Raw genomic sequence first — 15,013 nt, 5'->3', positions numbered from 1 at the left:
TTGCATAGTTCCCATTTCACTCGTGTCTGATCTCTTTTCTGGTCCATTCTTCTTTTGTTCCACCGACAGTCGCCTCTTGGGTCCCTTATCAGTCGATTGATCCATGATGAATGCAACAATTGCCTCGCAACTGGCTGTTTATATCTAGCCGGTGCCATGTTTGGGTGTGTGTCTGTGCCGTAAAGCATTTTCAAAACTACAATCTGACTACATTTTCGAGGCGCGATTGGATACTTCCGCTGCGTCACATCCGGATTGTGTCGGTCCGAACATCCGAACCCATGGTCCGAACAGAGCAAGTTGCATGTGCGCTTTTTCCTTGGAGAGGTGACATGGGGCAATGACACACCCACCAAACGACCCAGAAATTGTTGCAGAACCATCAGAATAACTCTCAACCAGCATAATTAATGTAATTTTGGCTAAAAAAGTTGCATTGTGGGCCTTTAAACAATAAAGTATTTTTTGTCAATACTTGCTCCGGACCCCTCGATTTCTTTTCCTCTCTCTTAAGTTAGTCAAAGGGTTTGCTAAGCAACGTAAACGTCTTATGCAGACTATTTCTCTGCTAATCAACGCAACGAAAAGTAATTATAAAAAGACAGACCTTGTGAAGTTATTTTTTTGCATTGGCAATATAGCCTTTAACTTCACGTCTAATAGCCTCCAGTCCATCACCGCATCAGTGACAGACACGATTGATTTGATCGAGAACCTCAAACAAGAACTGACAGACATGCGCTCAGGTGTGCGTTCTTAAACATGTTGGCAACAACAAATAAGATGATGGAGGATCATGATGTCAACAACTGGGATGTACCCAGTTTGCCCTGCCGCTCAAGAATTCTCCCAGGCCGATTTGAGGGAAGTATCTTCACATGCACGTTGGGGAAATCGACAAGAGTGAGGAGTGACAGTGACCTGCGCAACATTTCCAACGCGCTAATAGACTGCCAGCTTAATGAACTGAACAACCGATTCCACAGTGACACCTATGGGCTCATGTCATCTGCAGCAATCCTGATGTCCCCATCCTCGATATAAATGACACCACTTTGGCTACTAAAGCGAACTCTCTCAATGATACAGGAAAGCGCTAGATAACCATATCAGAGTCGGAGCTCGCAGTGTTTGTGCAACTCAGAGAGGAAGAAAAACAGAGGAGAACATCTCAAAAGTATTCTTGAAGTGATGGACATATGCAATGAGGACGTTTTCCTGAATATCCATGCTTTCAAGCTCTGATTACATCCTGTTTAGTTGAACGCGTCTTTTCCAGTGTCAACCGAATTAAAACAGCAAATAGGAGCACCATGCTTACAACTCGCCTTATGTCCCTCTGTCTGTTGACATTTGAGAGACAGCCTACAGTAACTCTCGACTTCGATGAAATCATTGACATTTTCAAGAGCAAACCCCGCCGATTACTCCTGTAAATGAATTAATACATTTTCTTCTCATGCTCTCTCTTCTTCCCATGCCTATCTATTTTCATGTTTGGCAATCTTTTAAGCCTGCCTGTTGGCGCAAAACTACCCAGTTGTTATTTTGATGTTCTGCCCTTAAGGATATTGTTAGTTTGCCTGATAAGTTAAAGGCTTCTGAAAGGCTTTGTTTTTGAAATGCAGCAAAATAAATGTTGATATTGATGCTTGCTCTGATTTGCGTTAAAGGGCTGTTAACCTTCTGACTTCGGATGACCGTGAATTGGCGGTAGACTATTGTATTAGTTATTATCTCGTAGTAGCCTAAATTTGAATGCATGTTCCGTATAATAAGCCAAGCTCAGTCAGTCTGTTGCGATCTCGAAATATTGTTGAAAACGTAAACAATTCAACAGAATTACGAAATAGTCGGCCTCACGTTATACGAGCAGAACTAAACTACGAGGGAAATATTCGATTCCTGACTACTTTTACAGTCTATCTATAGGCCTTAGGTCTATAAAGTGACGCGCTAAAGCATGATGCGTAATTGAGATTCCAAAAGCGCTCTTCTTTGTTCAGATCCAAGGAGAGCGATCGCGGATGGGTCCGTCCTACGCAACAAAATATTAAAGAGCATCAAGCTATTAAAATCTCTAATATGCACAGATAATATAACAGTATATTAGTCATTTTTATTAGGTAAACAGGGATTTGATAACGTTTTTAATTTAAGGACCACCCACAATTGGTCGGGCCCACCCACAACTGGAATCCTGACGCCGTGCCTGGTTTGACATATTATGATGTGATTGCCAAACCAACCGGCAACAGGTTCTCCGTGTTAATTAACAACGCACACCCCACAGACGTGGCGGAAAGAGGAACAGAGGAAAATAAATAAAGAGGCAATCTAATAAAAGGAAATCAATAATAAATTGTCAACTTATACGGGACAATGACTGAACCAATAACAGCTGTGGAAGCGGAGGACAGTTATAAATAAATAAAGGAGAATAAATGAAACAAAAGCCTTGCTGTCTGAAGGTAGAACGACTGATGACGTTGATAAATGTATGCAAATGTTTAAACAAGCTGTGGATTAATTTAATAATGTGCATGATTCTGTTCAAGAGCTTTTATCACAAGAGGAAAAATAAATTGACTCTATGGACTGGTATGAGCCAAGAGTGATGAACTTCAATTACTTTTTCTTTTTTTTTCTGTCAACCGGATTATTGTCTAATAAATAAGTCAGTATCAAGTGAATCTCTCTCTGTGTCGGAAAATCTGTGTCTCTAACCTGTGGTGGAACAAGAAGGGTGAGCAAAGGGTTTGCAACTTCAAATGAAATCATTACAGACAAAACAACGATGCTATCTATTTTAAATCAGCATTTTATCGCCTCAGGTATTCGGTTTGAAAGGGAAATGACACTTAAAACGTCTCATAACACTTCCTACACCGGGCAAAAGCTCCCTTTTGACTTTAATTGTATTCCCATTACAATTAATGAAGTACATGATGCTCTAAAAACAATGAACACTAGGGGTGTGTTCGAAACCACCTACTTGCTTCCTACTCTTACTAACTATGACGTCAAATTGAGTAAGCAGAACGTAGTAAGCAAGTTTTAGGTAAGCGAGTAGTATCCGAATGTCTTCTACTTCCGGAAAGATTTTGTGTAAGCATCGCTAGCTTACTAGACGTACTCAACTGCCCCAGAATGCACTGCGTCTATTCAAAAGAACAATGGAAGCAATGGCGCTAAACGGGGAGCCGCAGCAGCAGAGCCCACAGCCATACCGATGTAATTGTTTAATAATTGTTTTTAACATATCACCGCAAATCCTTAGGTTGAAGATGTACTGTGACGTTAAATGTGACGTTTAAATATTTATTTATAATATTTATTAACGGCGCCCGGCCGGTATGTTATTGACACGTCATTTGATTCACGTCATCTGAGGTGGTTAAGTAAGAACGGTCTTCCGAACGTCGATTACTCAAAATGGATTACTCAATCATTATTTAAGGATTCGAGTAGTTAGCCAAGTATTTAGTAGGTAGTAAGTAGTAATTAGTAAGTCATTTCGAACACACCCTAATAAATCAGCAGGCCCTGATGGATTGGATCCACATTTGTTACAGATTGCTGCTGAGATTATTGCTGAACCATTAACCAACATTTTTTACCTGACTATAGAAATTGGGAAAATTACGAAAATTTGGAAGACATCCTACGTTGTTCCAATGCTGAAGGGTTGTGAGCAAGCAAACCCTCACAATTATAGGCATATATCCAAACTCTCAGTGCGGGGCAAGATTGTTTTTCTACAATCTACAATCCGGGTTTAGAAAGATTCACAGAACTGTCACTGCTACAATGAAGGTTCTAAATTACATAATAACAGCAATTGATGAGAAAGAATACTGTGCAGAACTATTCTTAGACTTATTAAAGGCTTTTGATACAGTCGACTAGAGTTACTAAAGTTTTCGCTCGCACATTGCGCTCGCTCAACCTCTAGTTGTAATTAAACCCAAAGCAATAATGTGGAAACCCTAGTCGATAATGTAACAACATATAACATTCGTTCACCACAAATACTCTTAAAAGCAATGCCAACATTTTAATATATTTTAACCATTCAGCGAACAAAAGGCAACAGGCTGATTAACATTTAGGGGGCCACTCAATGACATGCAGAACCATCATCAACACGCCCACTGAAGTGGTGTCATTCACATATAAGGTCATTTGCAATTCCCACAGAGAAAATACTACCTGAGAGGTAGAATTATTCAGGAGATTTTCAGGGTACAAATGTCAGGATATGTTGTTCACACATACTGCCCATCAGGAGAATATCAGGACTAACACGTTTGTCTGAAAGCAGCTAGTGTGTGAGCATTTGATTACATTATAAAATTTGTCAATTAATGGGGTAATTGTTCAATGGAAAGTGTAGTATACTATGCATGCAAATCAATTATTTAATATATTTTACTGTTATTCAGGGCTGAAAAGTGTATTGACATTTTAAAATGCAACTACTACTATTGGTTAATTGAAAAAGAATAATCATCATTATGATTAAACATCTCTTCCAGTGTACTGGTCAAGACAGGCAGCAGTAGCCTAGGCCCTACAGTCACACATAGCATACACCCAAAACATAAGAAAAATAAAACAACTAAAACAGTCCACAGGGGGGAGGGGTGGATATCAATATCGCAAGACATTTGGGGAGGCTCAAGGAGAAGCGTATTCAGTTTGAGCAACAAAGTGTAGAGACATTTCGGGAGGCTCAATGAGGAGGGTAATATTACATTATATTACGATGGTGAAGCGTTAAACGTCTTTACCTGTGCGTGTGTGCGTTCGTGTGTGTGCGCGCATTTGTGTGTGCTTCCATGTATGTGTCGCTGCCTTTGACGTGCGGTGTGTGCGCGTGCTTGTGTGTGTGTGTGCGCATGTGTGTGCGTTTACGTGTATGTTTGTGCGTGCTTGCGTGTGTTCTTCTTACCTGCGCGTGTGCCAATGGCGGAGCCGTTAAACGTCTTACCTGTCTGTGTGTATGTGTCGCTGCCTCTGATTTGACGTGCGATGTGTCCGCGTGCTTGTGTGTGTGTAGTGTGTGCGCATGTGTGTGCGTTTCCATGTATGTTTGTGCGCATGTGCTTGATTGCACTGCATACATGCGTTTGCGCTTGGCACATGCGCACTTGAGTAACTTTGAGTAACTGGTGCGACAGGCCTGCTATTATAGTAGCAAGATGGTTTGAAAACTAGTGTTGTGATGGAACACAAATTGTACAAGCTGACGGTTTATGGTCTAGCTGTAAGAATACACATGTCCTGCAAGGATCCATTTTGGGTCCTATTTTATTTACGATTTATATTAATTAATTAATTCAATTTTATGCGGATGACACCATTATGTATAGTTCTGCTTCATCCTTAGCAAGTGCAACTAATGATTTCAATCGGCTTTTATGATTGTTCAGCAAAACCTACATGAATTAAGACTGGTACTAAATATTGACAAAACCAAAATTATCTCCTTTTCAAGAAGTAAGAAAACATCTGATATGAATGATTACCAGATTGTTACTCTAAATAACAAAGCGATTGAGAAAGTCACAACCTACAAGTACCTGGGCCTTTTTCTGGAAGAAAATCTCTCTTTCGAACATCACATTGAATGGCTAACTAAAAAACTAAGGATGAAACTGGGTTTCTTGTGTAAAAATACATGTTGTTTTTCCTTTGGTGCCAGGAAGAAAATTGTCCAAGCAGTTATTTTATGACTGTGGTGATATTTTATATATGCATGCAAATTCATTGTCTCTGAAAAAGCTAGATTCATGCAGCATTACGATTTGTCTCTGACTCTGGCTTGTGAACGCACCATTGTGGTGTGAGAAAGTTGGTCTGCTTTCCTTATATACCCATAGAATGTAACACTGGTATATGTTTCTTTATAAGGCACTTTTGCATGAACTTCCTCCTTATATATGTTCTGTACTGGCTCTGTCACGTTAAAATTGTACCGGGGGAGAAAATTGTACCGGCCTACGTCATCGTTTGTTTACATCCTGACAACCTGCCCGGCAACAGACGACGCGATGCAGAAAACATGTTTCCAAACGACGAAATAACATAATACAGATAGCGGATCGCTATCTGTATTATGATAGTTAGCGATAAAACTTGTTTTTACTTTATATTTGTATTGTATTTAATTGTTTAAGCGAAACAATAAAAAAAATTCCCCGCAAAACGGGCGATCGCGTCAAATGACAAATATTTTGCCCGCGAAACGGGCGATCGCGTCAAATGACGTAGGAGGGTTCTTGAAACATAATACAGATAACGGATCGCTAGATAACACTTGTTTTTACTTTATATTTGTATTGTATTGAATTGTTTAATCGAATTTAGCTATCAAACTGAGTGTTTTAAGCAGGTTTCATAGTCTAGAATGTTCAAGAACCTTCCTACGTGATTTGACGCGTCATTTGACGCGATCGCCCGTTTTGCGGGCAAACTTTTTTATTGTTTTGATTAAACAATTAAATACAATACAAATATAAAGTAAAAACAAGTGTTATCGCTATCTATCAAAATACAGATAGCGATCCGCTATCTGTATTATGTTATTTCGTCGTTTGGAAACATGTTTTCTGCATCGCGTCGTCTGTTGCCAAGCAGGTTGTCAGATTGTCAGGATGTAAACAAACGATGACGTAGGCCGGTACAATTTTCGCCCCCGGTACAATTTTAACGTGACAGCTCCTAGAACAAACCATACTCGTATAACTTAGTCTAGCAGTTTTATTATGCATAACTTTCCTCTGACCTTTATTGTGATTTGTCTTATTGTCTTTGGTGTCTTGTATTTTACTTTTAATGTGAGTTTTGTTTTTTTAATGTTCAATGTGAAATGTGTTTTTATGCTACCATCTTGGCCAGGACTCCCTTTGAAAAGAGATTTTCAATCTCAATGGGAATATTCCTGGTAAAATAAAGGTAAAAAAAAAAGACAATCAAACTTTTCGTATAGACAAAGGAAAGGAAGACGGGCGCGCAGCTCGTTTGGATACCCGTGAGTAAACCAAATCATGAATGAGCCGTGCAGTGCTTGTGAATATGGACGTGCGGATGCGATCTGTGTTTAAAACTCTGTTCGATGGAATGACTGTTTGACATATTATGATGCGATTGCCAAACAAACCGGCAACAGGTTCTCCGTGTTAATTAACAATGCACACCCCACAGACGTGGCGGAAAGAGGAACAGAGGAAAATAAATAAAGAGGCAATCTAATAAAAGGAAATCAATAATTAAATTGTCAACATATACGGGACAATGACTGAACCAATAACAGCTGTGGAAGAGGAGGATAGTTATAAATCACTGATGCAACATGCAGAGCGAACCTTGGAGTGTCCACAAGGAGAATAAATTAAACAAAAGCCTTGCTGTCTGAAGGAAGGAAGAACGACTGATGACGTTGATAAATGTATACAAATGTTTAAACAAGCTTTGGATTAATTTAATAATGTGCATGATTCTGTTCAAAAGCTTTTATCACAAGAGGAAAAATAAATTGACTCTATGGACTGGTATGAGCCAAGAGTGATGAACTTCAATTACCTTTTCTTTTTTTTGGGTTAACCCAAACATGGCAAACGGAACAGAGTCCACAATCCACTGGACAGCATACCAAATGTCATAAGGAGGACAACTGCATCAAGTACATCTTCTGCTGAGACGGCTGGCTTCTCCTCAGAAGGCAGCTCTGGAGGCAAAATCTGCTGCATTAAAGGTAATGCATTCATTGCAGTTGCAGGAAACCATCATCAAATCAAAAATGGAAATGGTGGAACTGGTTGCACAAATTGTAGCACTAGATGCAAAAATTAAAGTACTCCTAAATCCAAATATGACAGAGTCTTATGGTGATTCTATGAATGAATACTTTGAGGAAACAAGCAAACCGGATAATGTGGAACAAACATGGGGCACATCTGCTTTGGAATTCATTAAATTGGGTGCTTTGCCAAAACTTGAATACAGAAAGCGGTTGGGGACATTCATAATAGCACTCAAGTGCTTCAAACCCACACCGGTCAAACCATGCAACCAGTACTATGACTCAGGAAAACATCAGCACAATGGTAAAAACTCAAAGGATATTACTGAACTCATAATAATGCAACAAAATGTATCTCTATTGCCTAAAAGAGAAGTGCCAGTGTTTAAAGGTGATCCACTATCATGCCAACCTTTCATGCATGCATTCAAATACTTAATAGAGGACAAGAAAAGCAGTTCCCAGGATAGGCTCTACTTTCTTGAACAGTTTACAGCAGGTCAGGCCAGAGACCTTGTTCATGGCTGTATGCACGTGGATGCACAAAGAAGATATTCAGTAGCAATGCAACTATTGGAAAAACATTCACACGCATGTGATAGGATACCAGACCCGCATGGTCCTTAGAGACAATATTTCAATACATAATATGACTACCGATTGTCTACAAGTATTGTGTGCTTTTTGCATCTAAATATCTCATCTGTCTTAGACGCAAACTCTTCTAGAGAAATTGCCAGAACAATGCCACAATGCTATGCAGGACTTGGAGTTACATATTTTAAGCACATAAGCTGCCCCCACATAGCCATTAGGAAGCAGGATCGAACACACAAGCTGCATTACCCTCACATAGCCACTAGGAAGCAGGATAGAACACATAAGCTGCAATAACTACTCCAGCCACAGATGGCAGCATCTTTAGACAGGTGAGGATGGCAGAGCCATTACGTCACCCCGGTCACGCCCACTTCACATAGGCCACGCCCACTTGACGGGCAATAGCGTGTGATTCAGTTGGAGAAGAGAGAGATCAATTGGTAGACGGCGGAGAGAACCGGGCTGAAGCCCGGGGCTTGAAGCAATCACGGTATTGTTCTCACACACAGATACAATTCCCTCCCTTAAAGTGCGTATTGGAAGTTAGATACTGCAGTGAAAAAAATTCGAATACACGATTTTTTAGTTTTTATAAATAAATCTACACTACAAGTGGCATCTTGAGCCGTTTTTGTGATACAATTTTACTTCCGCATCTCAAACGCTCGTTTTCGAGCGTGACGTAGGAATTGGTAGACGGACGTTCTAATCATCATAGACTACATAGGCAACATAACAACAATGGATAACAGTTTCGGACCACTTCCGTACAATTTTGAGCCAGCTAGCCGTGAGGGAGAACAGCAACCACCTAATAGGGGGAGACACCATGGCAATAGGAGGGAGATAGAGTTGTGGTGTCAGGAGAATTATGGTGAACCAGGAGCGGCTGAACATCAACACGGCCACGGAGGAAGAGCTCATTACCCTGCCCGGGGTCAACCGCCCCGTGGCGCGGAGCATCGTGGAGTACCGGGACTGCATCGGGGGCTTCAAGAAGGTGGAGGACCTAGCGCTGGTGAGTGGGATAGGCGCCACCAAACTGGAGATTATTAAAGTGGAGATCTGCGTGTCGAGTAGGACCAGTTCGTCGCAGCACTCCCCGTCCTCCCTGCGGAGAGACCCGGAGCATATGTCCTCCTGCAGCGACATGAACATCAACACCGCCACCCCGCCGCAGCTCATGAGCATCCGCGGCATCACAGAGAAAATCGCCCGGAACATTGTTGCCTATCGGACCTAACACGGTCCGTTCAAGAGCATCGAGGACCTGGTTCGGGTCGATCACATAAACTGCTCCCTACTGGACCAGATCCGTTTCCAGGTGTTTGTGGAGCGCTCAAGAAGTCCACCAATACCAACGGCGGGCTGACCTACACGGATCGGTCCCATCTGAGCCCGACCTCGTTCGGCCTCCGGAGCGACGACCTCGACCTCCCGCCGGGAGGACCCACGCAGATGGTGTCCCTGCGGCCCCGCGTAGAACCGGCCCCGGGCCCGCGGGACGGCCGGGCCGCGGTGCGCCTGGCTACCTGGGACCTTCAGCGCTGCTCCAGTGAAAAGGCCAACAACCCTGGCGTCAAAGAGGTCGTGTGTATGACCCTACTGGAGAACGAGTGAGTACAACTAACGTGAGGGTTTGCGCTGAACATGTTGTGTCTTCTTGGGACACGTTGTTTCCTGTGTGTAAACACGTTGGTGTCAGGGGATTTCATGTACGATAACTAAACCGGCTAGGCAACGCAAACTAACATTCTGAGCCAAACTGAACACAGAGCCCCAGACCTGCATGTCTACCCTGGGTCTGGACCCCCAGACCTGCATGTTGGTCTAGACCCCCCCAGGCCTGCATGTCTCCCCTGGATCTAGACCCCCCAAGACCATATGTCTCCAGCCCATCTCCAGTGAGTGCAGCCTTTCTCCGATCGGGGAAACTGTGAAATCGGAGATGGTCGGACAGGAGGTCGGAGTTGGAACAACCCCCACAGATACAAAACCTCATCTCGTCGATGAGAAAAACCCAAAAACCACAGGGGGGGAAAATACAAGACCGCTCACCACGGTAACTACTCACAACTACGCATAGAGCTGAGGCAGCAACAGCGACCGCGTCTACCAATTCCTACGTAATATGACGCGTTTGACGTATCACATAAAAAAACAACGGTTTTTGAAGCCTTGCTCAAAATAGTCACTTTAAAACTGGATTTTTTGCAATAACGCATCAAACGGAAAACCTACTCACCCAATCAGAGCTAAGAAAATGGTTGCTGACATTGAAATGATAATAGGAATGAATGTTCGTAAAGCGATGGAACCCTGGCGGATAATAAACAGCCAGAGTAATGTACCAAACACAGTGTAGACACTTCTCGGCTGGGTGGTGAACAGGCCCCTAATGTCTTTATCTGCAATGGATAAACTTAGAACCTCAATGACAGTCAATCACATTTCAATGGATAATCTAAAAGACCTGCTACTCAGGCAATACAGAGTTCCCAGAAAAGGAATCTGAGAAGAAGAAAGAGATGTCATGTGAGGACAGGAGATTTATGGAGCTTGCCCACAATCCTAAAGTGGGTGAAAGTGGACATTACATCTTGCCCCTGCCGTTTCGAAAAAAGGAGTCATGCCTAATAACTACAACGTGGCACTACAGCTGACATTAAACCTGGCTGGGAGATTCTACCTATGCTGAAGAGTACAAGTTCTTCATGGAAAATGTGCTGCAGAAAGGCCACGCAGAGGAGGTACCCCAAGCGCATGTCCAAAGGGATGACGGCCAAGTTTGGTATATTCCTCATCATGGGGTTTACCATAAAATAAAGAAGAAGCTTAGGGTAGTATTCGACTGTTCCTCAACCTAACCAGGTGAATATCTGTACCCCTCGGAACACAGCCGTGCATGAGTGCTGCTGCGTAACTTCTGCTTATTTTTCTCTTGCATTGTGCAAGCTTGTTAGGCTACCTCCACTAAGGTCTAGTCCACTGTCAGCAACAACGTGTTCTCTGCCCTCCGTGAACTAGCTCAGGCTCGTACACACTGGGGTGAGAACGCACAGGCTTGTGATTGGTTCTTTAGATTCGGACCGAATGGCACTGATTGATCAGCATTTTAACAGGATTATAGCAGGTACAGAATTGGGTGGGTTTTCGCCTCTTTTTTATTGCCCTTAAGTTATTTATTGCTGTCGGGGTGTAAAAAACACTTTAAACAACATATTAAAAAGTGCATATTGCAGATTAAAACCTATCATGCCTTTAAGTCCATGGCCTCAACTAGACAAGCAATCAAGCTAACAAAGGACCTTATGGAAGTATGTTCCCAAGGAGGGTTTACACTTACCAAATGGGTGAGCAACAACCACAAGGTACTCACAACAGTCCCTGAAGGTCACAGAGCCAAGGTAGTAGCGCAGCTAGATCTTGACAAAGAGAAACCACCTCTTGAAAGGGTTCTAGGTATCCAGTGGAACATCCAGAGTGACACCTTTGGCTTCAGTGTTACCATCCAAGACAGAGTTCCCTCCCGAAGAACTATCCTCTCTATTGTCAGTTCTATCTATGACCCACTTGGTTTCCATTCACCTTTTATCCTCAAAGCCAAGATAATTCTGCAGAAGCTGTGGATGGGAGGAAGTGATCCCAGAACATCTTGCAAAACCATGTAAACAATGGATTGCAGAACTTGACCAGCTGAGTAGATTTGAATTGGACAGGTGCATAAAGCCCGAAGGTTTTGGACTCACGAGGAACTCTGAGCTGCATCACTTCTGCAACGCCAGTGAGATACAAAACAAAATGTTTCCATACTTACTTGTTGTCAACAGAGTTGCCATGTTCAACTAGCCTTTTGTTTCTCTCTGGATTCTAAGCAATCGCTACGTTTAGCCTGAGGACCGGTGTGTAAGTCTCCCCTTCCTCACTGTTTACACTCTGTTGCATCTTGCTAGAGTTAGTGGTTGGCCAACCACTAACTCTAGCAGACATTCTGCTCTGTACTGACTCTGGCTCCTGCGCCATTTTAGTTTTACTAGATCTTAGGGCTGCATTTGACACCATTGACCATGACATCCTGCTACACAGGCTGTCAAAAGACAGGACTTAAATTAGGTCATCACTCCTCTTCTAATGCTACTATGAAATGTGGGGTCCTCCAAGGTTCAATCCTTGGCCCCCTCCTTTTCTCTGTATACATGCTGCCCCTCAGTTCCATATTTGATAAATATGGTATCCAATACCCAGTAGCGTACAGTGGGGTTTAAGTCAGGGCCTTCACTAACAAACTCCACCAACGGCCAACCCCCAAACACTCAGACAAGCACACAAATGTCATATTGTGTGCTGATACAGCCAACACAGCCACAATATATATCCTCAGCAACAACAACAGCGCACACTCACACCGCTTTGTATTACCGCAGAGCCAGAGTAATGCAGCATCACCATCAGATCTTTCCTTATGTCACTCCGCAACCAGATTGCACATCACCAGTGTTTGTAATAACGCTGTTTAAAAGAACGGCGATAGGTAACGTCGCTATTTTTTCAGTAACGGGGTAATCTAACTAATTACTGTTTCCGTCGTTATAACGCCGTTACCATTAATGTACGTTAAATGCAGTGCGATACTATGAATTTATTGAATAAACTGCATAATCTGAACGCACCCCTGGCTCCAAACACAAACTGCTAGTGAGGAGACCGGGTGGGTTTACAACGAGATAAGCGATTATGATTGGCTAAGGCAGAGTTATGTTTCATGGTAGCCAATCGGAGCCAGTGTTTTTACACACACACACACACACACACACACACACACACACACACACACACACACACACACACACACACACACACACGCACACGCACACACCAAACAGATTAAATGAAGCAGCAGAAATGGCGAGTCCGGAGCAAACCGATGAAAGGTTGGCATTTTCTGTAGTATTCGGCAGATGTTCCACAGCCTTCGCAACCAAGCAAATAACAATTCTGTTGGAAGTATATCAGGGCCTTGAATGGGCAGTTCAACCATTTAACACATTAAGGCCAAGTGAAAACGGCTCAGAAAAGTCCAAATTCTTTGACATATAGCAACTTTCTCTTTTTACAGTAACGCAAATGGTTACTTTCCCTGGTAACTAATTACTTTTATGTAGAGTAATTCAGTTACTAACTCAGTGACTTTTTGGAACAAGTAGTGAGTAACTATAACTGATTACTTTTTTAAAGTAACGTTCCCAACACTGCACATCACACACATGACACAAGAACAAGTGTTCACAGTTATTGTTATTTTTACCCGATTTTTTCGCAACTTCAACAGATTCAATAAAGAAGCCTATAGCGACAATATTACAAGTGCAAAGCCAGTTCATTATCAAAAATGAAACATAAAAAAAGGCCTTTGTGCCACATATTTTACAACAGCTATTCCAGCCAGAATATTAAGCCCACAGGAGTAGTAGTGAACGGGTTCAATTATTATGCCTATTAAGCGGCATCCATACACAGCATTACCATTAAGCCTACTGCCTAAATTCCAGCAATATATTTGTGTTTTCAACCATTACAAAAAATGTGTTATAAACTAAAGTACCACAACAAGTTCATCGCTCCTACACAGTGCAAAGTAAAACTGACCGATGGCCTGATGTTTTATATCTGCCTTGGTGAAGCTGTTAAGACTGCTAAATCCGGAGCTGTTCCATGTCCCCTCACTGATGTTGAACAGCAAACACGGCCAGCAGAATAGCTTGTTCTGAACGGTGCTAGCCGTTAGCCAGTCATAGCGGCTGTAGTTGCACTCTGTAAAGTGCCGCACAAAACCTTTACCGGCCTGGGTCAGCCCATCCAGCTTCGGTGTAGGTCTTCCTCTTGAAATTAAATCGGTCTTCTCCCCAAACCTTGAAAAAGGCAAACGAAGGAGATCAGAAACAGGATTGCTAGGTGCTGTGAAGGCGGTGGCCATAGTAGTTCACTATCAACTCTGTACCGCCAACGATTCAAAATTCGCTGATGATCAACGGGGGCCAGCGCCGGCATATTGCTGGGCCCTGGGGGCGTTCTATTACTACACATCAACATTTGATTGGCTGATTACACACGGCATTAAAATTTATTATCCAATGGGAGGTGGCAGCTTCAGCGAAAGGCTAGCAATACTTTTAGTGCTGGCCCCGCTGGTCCATGTAACCTAGCTGTGATGCGTTATTCAGCTGAGCTCAGCCTTACAAAAAGGTTTTCCTTCTGGAATTATGTTGTAAGTACTGAAAAAAATATGGAATTAAGATGCGTTCAGATACATATTAATGTAATTTTGAAAAAATAATATATATATATTCTTTTGATTTTGACAGGGCCCACCACTGCCAATACCACTGTTACGCTGATTATACACAGATCTATCTCCCAGTTGCTCCTCAGACAATATCTACACTAAAAAAACATGCATGGCTGCCTCAACAACATTAAATATTGAATGGCATGTAATTTCTTACAACTTAAAAACAGTCAAACTGAAGTCATCATATTTGGACCGCCTTCCTCTGTCACCAGCCTCAGCAGTTCTCTTGGTCCCCTCTCTAACAATGTGCACTCTGT

At 42.4% G+C, this 15,013-nt stretch overlaps 1 protein-coding gene and 1 pseudogene across 1 annotated transcript in view; one reads left to right on the top strand and one right to left on the bottom strand.

The window, feature by feature from the left end:
• Positions 1 to 15,013, bottom strand: part of kalrna (kalirin RhoGEF kinase a) — a 303,497-nt gene that overhangs the window by 192,063 nt on the left and 96,421 nt on the right. The gene's annotated exons all lie outside the window — the stretch shown is intronic.
• Positions 8,837 to 10,317, top strand: LOC130405583 (endonuclease/exonuclease/phosphatase family domain-containing protein 1-like; annotated as a pseudogene).

This window comes from Gadus chalcogrammus, chromosome 16 (assembly GCF_026213295.1).
Source record: "Gadus chalcogrammus isolate NIFS_2021 chromosome 16, NIFS_Gcha_1.0, whole genome shotgun sequence".
NCBI classification, from domain to species: Eukaryota; Metazoa; Chordata; class Actinopteri; order Gadiformes; family Gadidae; genus Gadus; species Gadus chalcogrammus.
This window is presented reverse-complemented; position numbering and strand designations above follow the sequence as displayed.